This window comes from Lepidochelys kempii, chromosome 1, assembly GCF_965140285.1.
Source record: "Lepidochelys kempii isolate rLepKem1 chromosome 1, rLepKem1.hap1, whole genome shotgun sequence".
NCBI classification, from domain to species: domain Eukaryota; kingdom Metazoa; phylum Chordata; order Testudines; family Cheloniidae; genus Lepidochelys; species Lepidochelys kempii.
In genome coordinates, this window is record NC_136380.1 from 108,255,670 (window position 1) to 108,271,127 (window position 15,458).

Genomic DNA, 15,458 nt, shown 5'->3' on the forward strand with positions numbered 1-15,458 from the left:
CTGGGCAGAATCTGCTAAAGTCAGTAGCTAAGGCACAGGATGTACACAGAGAACAGAGCTGTTTTTACAGAGCTGTTTTTCAGAGAAAAATTACTCTTTTACACTGGTATTTTTTAAAACTATTTGTTTATAAGTTTTTAAGGGTCCAAGTGTTCATTAGAAACATAAAAGACTTGTTTGTTATTGCATTGTTTTGCCACTATATCATGTTACTAGAATATTTTTGTAAGGGATGTTGTAACTATAGTAACATTCTTCAATGAATAGATAGCACATTAGCAACTGGGCCTAATATGGCTTCTCCAGAAATAGGACTCAAGTAGACCAATTTGTCAATTTACCTTTTTATTAAATGGATATTTGTTTTACTAGAACAAGCCCTTTCTTGAACTCCTTGTTTGCTGGTTTTTGACCACTCCTTGTTTGCAGCTTTATGTTTTGAACATTCCCAGCCATATTTCCAAGGCATCACAAAACAGCACATACTGTACCAGAGTGTGTGTGTGGGGGGATCATTTTTTATTTATGGACATTCAATTTTCAGCTTTTTTTTTCTTACATTTTGTCCTATTTGAAAATAACTTTTTTGACAGTTCATATAAATAAAAGCTAGTTTTTACATGCACATTTTACTAGATATTTAAATATCTCAGATAACGAGTCTTAAAATATTTATTTTATTTAAAATATTTACTTTCGGGACATCATGCAGACTAAGTGGGTGATCTTGCTTCCACTGAAGTCCAGGTGAGTTTTGCCATTGACACCAGTGGAAGCAGGATCAGACCTTAAGGAACTCAGAAAAAAATTATCTAAGTAAATATGTAGCTTTTCTTTTTCAAATAAAACTGTGACTAAACTACAGTTGCTTCAGTGCCTGTCTCAGGGCTTGTCGATACTTGAAATGCTCCAGCTGCCCAGCTGCAGTGCGGCCATTATAAACCTTCCGCGCAGACACTACCTACACCGATGGGAGGAGTTTTCCAGTTGGTGTAGGTAATCCACCTCCCTGAGAAGCAGTACAGCTAGATCACTGGAAGAATTCTTCCACTGACCTACAACTGTTGATGTAACGCCAACAGACCCCGGTCGGCAGCGGGCGGGATCGAACCTGGGATCTCTGGAGCTAAAAGCCAACTGGCTGTTAGCTAAGGCTGTAGAGCAGACTCATTAATCTCTCTCTAAGTGGTCTCGGTGCCACTAGATGGGACAGAGCACCACACCCAGGAGAGGTGTAGGTTACATCTATACCAGGGGTTAGGTCAGCTTAACTATGTTGCTGGGGGTGTGTGGATTTTTCATACCCCTGAGCAATGTAACTGGGTCGATCTAACTTTTCAGTGAAGACCAGGCTCCAGTCTCTAAAGGGAGTCCAACTTGAATTTTTCAGGAGTCAATATGAACTTTATTTTCAGTGTGGCAGAACCTAAGGGCCAAGTTCTGGGGTAAAGCATACAGCTTCAATGGTCTGTGGACACAGGAACAAGCATTCCATCCTCACTAGGCTGAGGGTCCGCATCCACAGCCCAACCACCTGCAGTCACTCATGTAGGCAGAAGTGCCGCATTGGGGAGGGGTATGCAGGGTCATGTGCCCCTCCCCTTCCACCGAGATTTGTTGCTTGGCTTGTACTTAGCATGTTCACACAGACTGAGCATGCTCAGTAACACTGCTGAAGCTGGCTGCCCTCACTCTGCCCTCCTTCCCCCCCTCCCCCTCCAACTCCACTATCAGCAGGCACAGGTCATCTCTGCATGTAGGATATGAGGAAAAGTAGGGAATATGACTCAATGCTCTTCCACTAAAAAGGGTTTGGGACTATGGTTGGACCCAGTGAATACAATCCCATCTTGCCCACTTCCCCCCCCCTTATGTCTCAAGGAAAAGAGAGCCCCCATCTGACTATCATAAAAATTATCAGAGTAAATATGTGCTCTTCTTTTCACGAGTGGCTGACAGAGTGGTGCACTACCAGTGGGGCTCTGTGTCACAGTGGGTATATTTGATTATAATGCAAACACTTTACTTTTAGGTACTGTGACCCATACTTGTCCGTTTTATGACCACAACTCAGCAAGCATCCATGAAAGATGAATTGGTTTCTATTGAAATTGTGTATGTTCAATCAATCACCATACATTTCTCCATACATAAAAAATTCTTTCAGTCCTTAAGATTCCCACAGCAAATTAATATGTCTGTTTTCTTTTTCCTTGGGATGCTCTGAGTCAGAAAGAGCCTACTCATCTGTTTCATCTATTGTGTGTCAGTTAGCTCAGAAGAGGATGAAAAGAAAAGAGGAAGATGAGAGGCAATTTGAGAGAGAAGAATCATATCAAAACATTTCCACCGGTCCTTAAAATCCAACCCAGCTCCTAATGCCATTCTAATTTGTCTTAAAGGGTTAAGAAAGAGAAAAATGCACAAACAGTAAATGTAAGGGGAGGGAGTGGCAGATAGCAATCTGGTGTCACAGCAACCTGGAATCTATGATCAGTTCTCTGTCCTGCAAGCTTATGTCATATTTATGTCATAGGATATCAGGGTTGGAAGGGACCTCAGGAGGTCATCTAGTCCAACCCCCTGCTTAAAGCAGGACCAATCCCCAATTTTTGCCCCATATCCCTAAATGGCCCCCTTAATGATTGAACTCACAACCCTGGGTTTAGCAGGCCAAAGCTAGCAGAGGGTGGCTATACATCAAGTCCTGTGAGGTGTGGAAACAAAGAGCTGCCCATGTGACCCAAACTAGCCAATGCACCGAGAAAGAAGCTGTGATTGGCTCCAAATGGAGACACCTCCAACTCTCCTCACCGGGACTGAAATTCACCATGCTCTCCCATCTCCTCTGATGTACTTGCTCTGGTGGTGGCCACATGCCCTCAGGCTCTAGGTGGCAGGACTCTTCTTCCCAGCGTCAGACCTCCCGGTCGAGGTTATGATCCCCCTTCAAGTTTGGCCCATAAGGCCTCTTGGCTGGGGGCGTCTCCCTGTACTAGGCCTGCTGCCCAGGGTCTCCCCTCGCTCTCTCCAGTTGCTCACCACACCTGGTTCCGGACTGCTCCAGCCCCAGCGCTGCTGCTGCTCTGCCTCCAGCTCCCTGGGCTGCTTCTCTGGCCCCTCTGGCTCTGGTTGCTGCAGCTCTGCTCCCAGGACAGGTCTGCTCTGCGGGCTGCTTCTGTGACTCTGCTCCCAGCACTGACCTGCTTCCTGGGCTGCTTCTCAGGCTTTTGTTGCTGTGGCCCTGCTCCCAGCATAAATTTGCTTCCTGGGCTGCTTCTCTGGTTTTCTCTGGCCAGCGCAGCTCAGCTCCCCAGCTCAGTTCAGGCTTCTACTCTCTCCTTAGCTCACCACACTCTGGTCCAGCAGCTCCAGCTCTCATGAAGGAGGACCCCCCCACACCCCAAATGAGCCTCCTGACTCCCTCATTAGACTGTCAATCAGGCTGACCTGTAGCATTGGCCTCTCCCTATTGTTCCTGGGGACTGTCAGCCTCAGGGTCCTGACTTCCCATCGACCCTTCCCCTTCCTCTTGGTACTGGGAGCTGGCCAACCAAAACACCCCCACTGAGTGTTAGTAAGGGGCCAAGAGGCCCCTTATGTACCATTATTTTCTGTGGGGGAGCAGGGTGGTGATTTGTATTGCTTCCTGGTATATGACTCTCTGTGTTGTTTGTGTTTTGACATATTTACCTTAAGGCAATAATGATTACTGAGTCTTTCACATGCTGTGGATAGAGGTTTTAGAGACTGAGAAACCCATGTTTGAGGGATGTTTTCAAGTGTCTGATCACAGGACATCTGTGCTGATGTAGTTGACCTCTGCGAATGGGTGTGTTTTCATTAAAAAGAGAGATGTGCGTGTGCTGGGGGTGTTTTTTGTTTGATTGTTTGTTTTAAAAAGGTGATAGAGCAACATAATGGAGAGATCATTGCTGGGATATTTACTTGGCAACAGTTCTTAAACATCTGTGGAAAAATCATTGTTCTGTTTTCTAAACTTGGATCTCACTAAAATTCTCCAACTGGAACCCAAAATTAGAATTAAAGAATCACTTGTAAAATAAATGATGCTTCATGGTGATTAAAAAAAAGAAAAGAAAACTTTACACTGGTGAGAAATGAGGATCCTTTACAGGAGCTTTATATCAGTGTGAATACTAAGCAGCCCGTTTTCATCTCAGCACACAGGTATTTACATGGATTACTCCCATGACTTTTACTAGCAGTGATGTGCATAAATCCCCACACATCACAGTGAGATGATACCCTGAAGAATGTTTTTATTACTGGCAAATCAGAAAATACACTTATTTCATCACTAGCTACTAGATTTTTTGTATAGTTCTCATTTTCAGTGATTTTTCTATCTGGAACTGAACCATTAAAACAAATGCATTTTGCTGTACATGCAATGTTGAATACAGGATTGGTTTTTCATAAATAATATGGTTCTGACAAACAGAAAGAAGCTGAAAAAGAGACACAGAGGGTCAGCCAGCCAAAGAACTTTACAGATGTTCAATTAATGTATTCCCATATTTACTGAGTAAATTATTTTGAATATGGCAAAATAATGAACAAAGCTATTTTTTTTTTCATTTTAAGAAATATGTTGGTGCAAGAATTATTTGCTGTATTGCTTTATGTGCTTGTGATTCATGTGGAACACTTGAGATAGTGGGTGGTGCAGTTCTAATCCTTATTTCCTCTCTCTCTCTCTCTTTCTGCAGCATTGGCTAGCAAATCCAATCCGTATTGTGCTAATTGTCATGCGGGCACTGCAGTTGTTTCTCTGTTTTGCTCCTTATCACTGTCATAGCTTGGAACTCTCAGCAGTGTAGTGCTACATGAATAGCTTGGCCTGTGGGGACCTTTCTGTCTGGGACAGTACCATTCTGTCCAGACAGGGAGAGACTGTTTTTTTTTGTTCTCCAGCACAAAAAATAGAAAAGAAAGACCAACCTTGCTGCAGCCCTTCACTTAGGATTCCTCCTCAGGAATTCTAATTCCAGCTGCGTACTCTGAAAGGGCATCTGGCAGCGATTATTCCAGGGGTAAATCATCATTCAACAGCCTCATGTTCATTCTCCAGCTCTGTAGGGATATTTTTTCTTCATATATTGTACTGCAGCTTGACAATAAATGTTCTTCCTCTGGCCACATCAGTTATCTTAAAAGAAGGTGCTGTTAGTTTGCGTGCAAATTGTAACCTACACTATCAATTGTTGGAAAGAATCAGAAAAAGTAAATGCCATGTTTTTAAATCATTGCCAGTTTAAAAAGTGGCTTTGAGAAATGATTTGCAGCACAGCTGTCAGCAACTCTAATTATTCCTGTATTGGATTGGATTCTTTGTCTTGTTATCACACAAGGCTACATCTTATTTATCTGTTTTACATCTGATCAGAGGCATTCTCCTCTGTGGCTTTACAGCTCCATTGTAACCACCTCTCTATGAGCAATTTTGTTTATTAAAGAGGAATTTGTTTATTAAAAACAAACATTCAAGGTTTGGTTTATACATGTGGAAACCTGGATCCCCTGAATTCTGGAAATCTGGATCTAGAGGTGTATCAGAACTTTGTGGCTTGGTTCTATTTGGTAAAGGGCGTGACACATAATCCCAGATCTGAAGTGCCCCAAACCTTGCAAATGCTCTAGTCAAATCTGGATCCAGATTTCATGGCCCAGGCCTTCTATATTTTTATTTTCTCTAGCACCTACACAGTGTTCAACGCATATTTTAGTTTAACCTACATTTTGTTAGGAAAGTTGATGCTTCACTTAATCAGACTTGTAACTGTTTCTTCTTTCTTTCTTTCTTTCTTGGTTAGCAAAGAAGATTATTCCCTTGAATTAAAATCCTTCATTTCCATAAGTACCACACACATATCCTTGATGTAATGTGCTGTTCTTCGTTTGCCTATAATCAAATCTCCATAAAACTAAAAATAAAATCCTGTGATAAGCAGTTCTGCCAACTGCATCTTACAGCTTAAAAACCAAAGAGCAAATAATTCTTGCATTGCTATTTATTAAAAGGGAAAAGATTGCTGCGTGTAGAAGAATCTGCTGGTGCACATGTGTACATACTGTAAGAGCACTAATAGCTTTTCTGAGATGTAAGGTAATGCACCACATGTGTCTGATAGAAAAATTTGACCCATAAACCTAATTTGCTCACTATAAACTATGGACAAAGTCCGTATTTTTCTCAAAGATATTTTTCTCATTTTTATGGGAACAATTCTTTAAATAAGTTTATTAAATCGTACCTTCTTTAGGCATAGAAATGATACCATACATATGAAAAGTGTATTATTCACCATTCAAAGAGAAAGTTAGAGAAAACGGCTAGGCTCAGCTCACTGCCTTTGAATGGAGACTGGGCAGCTAATAGGGAGCTAGCTGCAGCTCCCGGTTTCTGTTATAGCGGGGTACCCGGTGCTGCGGCTACTTACCTGTTGGGCTGCTTCAGAACCAGAGCTCCAGAGAAGCCTGAGAAACCAGAGAGCGAATTTCATTTTGGAAACACCAAAAGGTTTCCATTTCAGTGTTTCTAGACTGAAATATTGTAGAATTTTTTACACACACACACACACACGGTTTTGGCTTTTTCTTATGATTTGGGAAGAAAAACTTTCCAAAACCTCAAAATTTTTCACAGAAGTAAAATTCAGCCATCTCTAGTTTCTATTTAAGGCTTTTTCTACACCTAACACTTAGGTTGACCGAACGACATTGCTCAGGGCTGTGAAAAATTTCATGCCTTGTGCAATCTAGTTAGATTGACCGAATCCCCACTATAGATGCAGCTAGGTCAACAGAAGGATTCTTCCTCAATCCCCATAAATGCCTAAATTTCCCCCCAGTGGGCACGCACAAACCACCTCAGTCCTGGCCCTGCCAAGGAGCTCAGTGCCCTTGTGCTTGTCTAACCCCTGAGCTACTGGCTATAATGTGGCTGGGGTCTTTCTCTTTTTTCATGAGAAAGAGCTGACCTGACTTAGGCTAGGGTTACCATACGTCCATATTTTCTCGGACATGTCCGGCTTTTTAGTTCTCAAATCGCCATCCGGGATGAATTTTTAAATATCTAAAAACGTCCGGGAAAATAGGGACGTATGGTAACCCTACATGGGAGCTGCCGGAGCTGCAGAGCGGGGCTTGCAGGTGCCAGCGGCGCCGCCCCCTCCAACCTGACCTGACCCAACCCTAAGAGGGACCTGCCAGGGGGGCGAGGTGGGGAGTCCCGGCGGTGCTTCCCTGGGGTGGCTCCTGGGAAGCATCCGGCAGGTCCCTCTGGCTCCTAGGGTCAGGTCGGGTCAGGTCGGGGCGGGGGGCTCCGGAAGCTCCCATTGGCGCTTTTCCGGGCTAATAGGAGCCCCGGAGCTTGTGCTTGTGGTGGGCACAGCACGTGGAGAACCCTTAGCTACCACTGATCCTAGGAGCTGAGGGACCTGCAGCAGGAGGGGGTGTGAAGAGGCGAGTGGCTAGGGAGCCAGTGGCTGGCGGGTGGGCAGGTGAGGAGGCAAGTGGTGGGCGGGGAGGGTGAAGCGGTGAGCGGTGAGGGAGCCAGCAGCAGGAAGGAGGGTGAGGAGGCGGGTGGCGAGCCAGTGGCAGGCGGGAGCTGTGTATAAAGGCCAGCGGCGGGCAGTGCGGGTTGAAGAGGTGAGTGGCGAAGGAGCCAGTGGTGGGTGGACGGGGGTGAGGAGCCAAGCGGCGAGCCATTGGCAGGCGGGGTTCTCGGGGTGTGCATAGGGGTTTCTGGCAGGGGAGTGAGGAGGTGAGTGGCAGGTGGGAGGAGGCGAGCGGTGGGTGGGAGACACTGAGGAGGGACACAGCAAGCCAGCGGCAGGTCAGGGGGTGAGGAGGGGTGTCATGGTGGGGCCAAGTGAGGAGGGGGTGGACCTGGGGCAGAGTGGGGGCGGAGCAGGGGTGGACTGTGAGTGGGGCCGACAGCACCCCAATGTGGAGTGTCCTCTTTTTTGAATGTTCAAATATGGTAACCCTAACTTAGGCACCTAACTCCAGGACAGGGTTCATATCTGAGACTCCCAGGTGAAGATAGATACCTACATCCAGCCTGCCGTTCAGGGGCCTAATGCCCAGATCAACAGGAGTTAGGTAACTAACTAACCCACCACTTTTGTGGAGCTGGGCCCTAAATCCCACCCCTTTCTGCTCAATTTCACTCCTGGTTACCTTAGGTGGCTTCCCACTCACCATGCTGGCTTCTAATGATCCCTTTCTTTGGTATCTGGCTTGGCCACCTAACTCAGGGCTGTGAATTCCACCAAGCAGCAGCATGCCTAGGCATCTAATCCAAAGTCACATAGGAAAGAAAGGAATTGAAGTAGGTCTCCTGAGTCCCATGCTAGGATTCAAACCACTAGCTTATCCTTCCTGCCACAGAGAGTAACTTTAACTTATGCAACTGGTGTTAGCTCCTTTAGGGACATTACACCCCAAGTAAGAGGCTGTATTGGAACCTTACTTCACCTTGGGGGCTGCCCTCCTTTGTCCTCCTCAGACTTGTCCCTGTACTAATTCCCTTATGTTTGGCAGTGCAGCTCCGGCATAGGAGGTGGCAAAGCAGAGCCATCTTTGCCAGCCCTACCCCAGCATGCATGTAGAATTCTCCATCTAGTTTAAATTCGCTGTTTATGCATTGCTTTGCTTAAACAGCACAAAGTGAACTTGGCAGACTGGAGAAACCGGCCCATACTTTTGAGTTCTAATGTAAAAATCTCTCTGCATGTGTATGTACGTACGTGTATATCTGTTAAAGCGCTGCTTAATGGAAGATGGCAAAGCTGCTGAAGACCTGGATGTACTGTAATTGACAGCTGTTACTTTCATGCCAACATACACAAGTTTATCATGCTAACTTACGTAGATATTTACTTTCCCATTGAATAAAAACTGAGTAGCAATCATAATAATGGCCACTTCAGACACAGGAACGGAGAGATTGAGCTATTCCTTTTAGAATAGAACACACGTCATCGGGAAAACATTAATGTCCCAACGAAAATATTAATTTAACTGACAATAGCTTTCCAGATTTCAAAGCCATACATTACAAGTTGTTAGAGAATTTCAGGGCAACAGTTATTTCAACAGCTTTGCATTATGCAGACATGCAAAAAATCCTCATTCCCCAGACTACGAATGGAAGGCCCCTTTATAATTATTCTTTTGTGTATTGTAGGCATGGAGAGAGTGAAGGAGATAGAGGAAAAATGATCGATGCTGTTATTAAACCCCTTCTTCCTGTCCACTTTTTCTCTACCTAAAAATGACCCCATGAGTGCTCACTCCTGTGTAGTCTAGCTGATTCACAGGCTGTGTCTATTGTGAGGAGAAATGCTTCATCCATGCTGCTCCACATGTCTGCAGTAAACTGAGCAGCTCATTATTCCACCTTTGCATTCAGCAAGAGGGACTTGGGCTGGATACAGTGAAATTTAGGTCAGGCAGACAAAACACAAAGATCAGCGACCCTCAGCAGCAACCACCACCAGTAGGAGACGAGCTAAAAGATTCGGCAGAGGTTGGAGCAAAAAGTACACCCAATTGCACACACAAATGACATCTGCAGACGGATCAGTAGTAGAACCAGCAGAAGATAAACTGACCTGCTACATGATCCCACAGTGCCCCCAAACCTTTACTAATGCTTGTGACCTATGAACTGTAGGCAAACAGTTACTAGAGTAATGATGATCCCTAAAAAGTATTGTTATGAGCTGGGTGAAACCTTGTTGTGTGCTGAGTCAAAAAACAACCCAGTGAGGTGGAGGAGTATGAACACACCCTTCAGTTGGCATAACAGTAAGGTAAAGTTAATCACAAACCCCCACCTAAAACAAAAGGGTTATGTGAACCTGCACAGGAGTTTTAGACTGGGGCTTTGTCTATACTACAGTGGAAATTCAATTTAAGCTACGCAATTTGAGTTACGTGAATAACATAACTCAAATCAATGTAGCTTAGATCTACTTACCGCGGGGTCCACATTATGCGATGTTGACGGGAGACGCTCTCCCATCAATGCCCCTTACTCTTCTTGATCTGGTGGAGCACAGGAGTCGACAGGAGAGCGATCTGCGGTCACTTTAGCAGGTCTTCACTAGACCCACTAAATCAACCACCAGTGTATCGATTGCTGCTCGTTGATCCCCCAGTAATTGTAGACAAGTCCTGGGTGGGTAGAGGATCTTTTGCTGAGTATTGTTGTGGGTAAAATGTGTGTGTTTGTGGGAAGGGAGAAGAGAACAGAAAAAGAAAGACAGAGGCAAAATGCAAGAAAGCCAAGTAGCAGCCTGTTAGCTCAGTGTCTGGCCCTGGAAAAAGCTAGAGAGAGAGAGATTCTTTGGGTCTGGTGTTGGCTAACAAGGCATGAGGCTGTAAGCTAAGCAACTATTTCTTTTTTGTTTCTGGTTTCTCCTAGGTTTGGAGACACAAAACCTTGTACATTCCCTATAAAAAAGCAAGATTGCATCAAAGAAAAAACTAGACTCCATCATCAGTTTCTACCTCCAAATGGAATATCCCCAAGGCCCTGAACTTCAACTAGTCATTTAAGTTGAAAAGGGGCAACAATCTAATTACAAAATTAGTCAGGAGCAACCAAGTTAGACATACTTCTAGGCCTGGTCATCCCCTTTAAATAATTGTTGTAGTAAACAAAGAAATGTGCAAACTGCGGCATGAATGCAATGGAACCCAGACGAATGCAGCAAACCGCCCTCACCAGATCAAAGCTACATCTAAATATAGCAATGGGGGAACCACATAAAGTTCAGTTTGATAAGTATCCAAAGCGTATGGAGGAACACATCAAGCTCCAAAGTCTTTGCGCTCCCCCTTCCATCAACAAGCTCCTATACCCTTATCTGATGTGGGGATGGTAAAGACTACTTCCATGTGCCCACCCTCCTTCTGTGACTCTGGCATTGGTGATAAGCCTGCCCACCTTTTTAGTGTCTGCTTTCTCCTAATCCAAGAGACAGGTAACTCTTTGCCTTTCATCACATCCCCCAGGAGGATCAGCACAGAGCCACTCACTCACAAGGATTTGGGGTAGATGTTGATCACTTAAGTCTTGGCAGATGGTTGCTAGGGAAACCCCATGCCTTTGGAATGTGACAGACACCAGACAAAAACCTGCTTTGGTTTGATTTTTTTTTCCAGCAGCGGGGGTGGGGGGCTTATCAGTCTGCCTGACTCAGAGAAAGCACATAAAATGCAGCAGTTCCTCTGAGACAACAAATCAAAAATGGTTTCTAATGAGCCTCCTGAATACACGGGATAACTTCAACCAGTCAAGTAGCAGAGGAAATACTATTCGACTTCAACTATTTGATTCCCACCAGGTAAGAAATCCCAACTCAAAATTCAAGATGCTAGTTACTACTTTTTGGTTAACGATAAAAAGCATTATTCACAATGCCATTTTGTCATATAAGCATTACAAGAGATGATGACAAATATATACGGCAAGGGAATATAACAGATTTGAGACAGTATAGGGCTCACACATATCCGAGGTTCATGACACTACTGCACAACCAGTCGTGCACTGGGGGAGACAGAAACTGTGGCTGGAGTCAGCCCCTGAGAGCCAAGAGACCTCCTCTCCTCCCCCAGAAGGAGGTGGGAGCAGAAGCAGCCAGTGTTAGTGGAATTTCTGGAATTTTGAGCAACCTTTCTTTTCCCCTTTATGTTTTGCTTCTGGATATTTTTTCCTCCTTGCTGCCTAATTGCTTTTGCCAACGTTCTGCCCCTCCTGCCCTCACAGCCTCTTTGCTGCAGCTACATGCTCTCTCCCCTCCATCCTCTTCTGTCTGTTTCTAATACACTCCCTTCATATTTTCCTTCCTTTCCCACTCCCATGCTCCTGTTAACGCCCACACCCTCCCTCTTCCCCTTGTTCACATCATGTCTCACTATAAATGTTATTAAAGGAACTGACATGATGTCTGCTACCCATTATTCTGAGTATATGTTGCATCCTCCCCCCACCATGCTTTGTCTTGGCTATTTAAACTTCAAGCTCTTTGCGACAAAGACTGTCTTTTATTAGGTCTTTACACAATTCATAGCACAATGGAGCTCCAGTCCTGATTTGGGACCCTGACTTGCTCCTGCAATACAAATACCTAAGAATAATAAGCATAGGTTAAGCGATATACACGTTGTTTTCATAAAAGTTATATGAATTTTTTTTAATGAATTGGCCCAGCTTTTCTCAGACAGTTCAATTGTTAATCTAACATTCTGCTATGCTAATGGCAATGCTGCCTCAGCATTTTCCCAGAGATCCAGGCAGTTCCAGAAATTCAGTGTTCAACTGATGAATGTTTTTTTCAGTGTGATACATTTTGTAGGAAATCTACATTTCCATAAGCCCCATAAACTGAAAGCCAGGCAAATTTGAAGGTTTTTATTTTCTTTCAGATTCAATAGCTATCCCAAGTCTAATGATTGTAAACTTCTTTTAGATCTATGCCAGTTTATTTTTAATCTCCTCTTGTTTTAGAACTTAATCTTTTAACAGAAAAGGGTAGACCATTACAATCTGAGAGACAATGAGAGGTGTAGGTCAAGGGAAAATAGCACTGTAAAAACTTGTCGACATAAACTTACACTGAAGTACCTTTGATTTCACACATTTTATTATCTTTGTGGAAGTCTGTATGTCAGCGCTATTTTGGAACAAAAGTGTCCAATTTTGGTTTTGTTTAAGTCACTAAAAAGTCAGTGTAAGCTAAATACAATAGTTATTTTGAGCTTGTAAAGTACTGCTGGTCAGATACTGCAGTCCTTTTGCATGCAAAAATCCCATAGATTGCAATGGAAGTCAGGCATACATAAAAATTTTGAGATCAACTGAGATGTCTGTCTTTTTATTTTAATGGGCGCTGCTTGTAACCAGCATGCTGAGATGTTACTGACTAGTACTATTGTATTCTAAAAAGAATCTGAGTAAATATTAGTTCATCGCCAGATGATCAGCTCGTCTATGTGCAAACTTGTTTCCCCATCTTTTTGTGCTCATATAACTCCGCCACATGCCAATCTGAATCGTCTTAAATCTTGAATTTTATTTGACTCCCATTTGCTAACATGTTCCCAATTCAACATAAAATGTCTACTCCAAAGTCAAATAGTGTCATAGCAGTGTTTTATTTTAGCAAATAAACATGCCCATTACTGGCCAGCTTCCAGCTGCTATTATGAACTATTTAATACCGAATTATGGAATAGTATTTAATAGCAGCTCAAAAGGTATTCAGAACATGGGTGCATAAAAAGAAAAATCACCTTTACATTTATAGCTGATCAATAAACTCCTAAAACCAACATTGCAACTGGAAATGCTACAATACATTCAATAATAGCAATCAAAATGGAAATCCATAGCAATATACAGAATAATATATAGTATTTCCAACTACAATATAATTCCATCAAAGGGATAACAGAGCCCCCTTGATGTAAATTATAGCCTAATAGGTACAGTAAAGTGCATTTTATGGTTGATAAATATAAAACTTGGTGGGATGTTGGTAGTTGAGAAGGGATTATAATAACCTTACTTTATTTTTTTTTCCTGAAGGAAGCCAAATTTTAAGGGAAAGTCCAAGCCAGTTGTCTCTTTTTAATTAAAAAGCAACAACAATGACAAAAACCCTCTTCCCGCAGAAAATCTGAAAATGTGAAAGCTACCAAAAAATAGGTTTCTATTTGTTGTTTCTGGCTATAACATGTGGAGGGGGCAGTTATTGTTCAATGCTGACATCAGTACTGAATATTAATAAGATTGCAAACTGCAGGCAGAATTAGGCTTCCTTGTTGCATAATGAGGTTCATTATAAATGCCATGCATAATTCCAATCATGTTCTATGTCGATCCAGCCTTTTGTTGTCAAGACAGCCTATTATTATGTACTGACCTCACCTCACTGAGCTCAAATAAAATTTTTAAACCAAACATTTTCTAAAGTTGTTTCTTTTTTTCCTACACTGATTCAGGTTACACCTTAAAACATAAATACTCTGACATAAGACGTGTTTCCTCACAAAGCTAGAAAACCCATTGTGTGATAAAGCATATTCTTTCCTAAGTGAAGAAAACAATTCTCAGGAGATAAGCCCACAAGATGATTTCATGACTGTTCTTTCTGTCTTGTAGAAGAGGAAACAACAAAATAAATAAATAAAGGCAAGCGCGGGTTTCCAGTATGCCCATCCTGGATGGGGATGGCAATTAGCATAAAGTTTCACCACAGTATATTTCTTAAACATGCCCATCAAGGTTACTCGGGCACCCTAATTCACAGAAAAATGGCAAAATCAGAAGGCTTGACTTTTACAACTGCTTTATGTTTTACTGAAGAGGAAAAAAATTGAGTTAAACAAAAATGTTTTTACAAATGGATGTGAAACCAGCTCACTGGTTTCAGTCCAGTTCTTTTTGGACAGTTTTTCCCCCCAGCGGAATTAGCAATAATTGATGTCTTTGGGGGCAGCTTCAGCCAAGGGTGAATGGCTTTGGAGAGTGACTTATCTTTTGACCCCTAGTGGTAGTCCTTGAGCATAAGGGTGAAGACACATTGGTGATGCATTCTGGGAACACTTTCACTCAGCTGTTTTGTGCCTCTTCGTGCTTATTTAATTAATTAACAAAAACATGAATGCACTGTTTAGCCCAATTGGTGATTTTACATCAGTTAAGACCACAATTTGAAAGCAATAACATTCTGTCAATTGAAAGCTAGTCCTCAAAATAATTTAAAACCAATACATACAATTCCCCCTACAGAAAGCAAAGACAACACCCAATTTTATTCATTTATACATAGCTATAACCAACATCCAGCCTTCTCTAATTAAAGACCTGCATAAAGAGATTCATGCCCTGATGGTCAATAACCTTGGCTTCTGGTCAACCAATAACGGAAACGTGTTCCAGAATTACGAACCCTCCACCACGAATGTCCTGCCACTAGGCCTCAGATGTTCAGATCTAGGAACTCTTAGCTAGAGTTCCTTAGCTGACCTTAACTGTCAGGAAAGAACACAGGAAGACAGGTAGTTTTGTAGCTATCCACAATACAGACTATTTTGGACTTCATAACCCCAGTCAGTTTGAATTACACTTGAAAATGAGCAGGCAGCCAGTGCAGCATGCAGAGCAGAAGGGGAAAATGCCCAGCGCTGTGCAGACCACTAAGGAAGCAGACCATTGTGTTTTGCAGCTGATGAAGCTTCCAGGTGGTTTTCAAGAATTATCTTGTGTAAATCACATCACAATGCACTAAAGTGGCAAATGTGACAAATTATACATGTCCCTTCCAATTTAGCCTTTCTTGTTCTCTTTACCTTTCCCTCTTCATTCTACCAGTAATGGCATCCTTGGTGCCATGTCTGTCTACTTGTCCTGG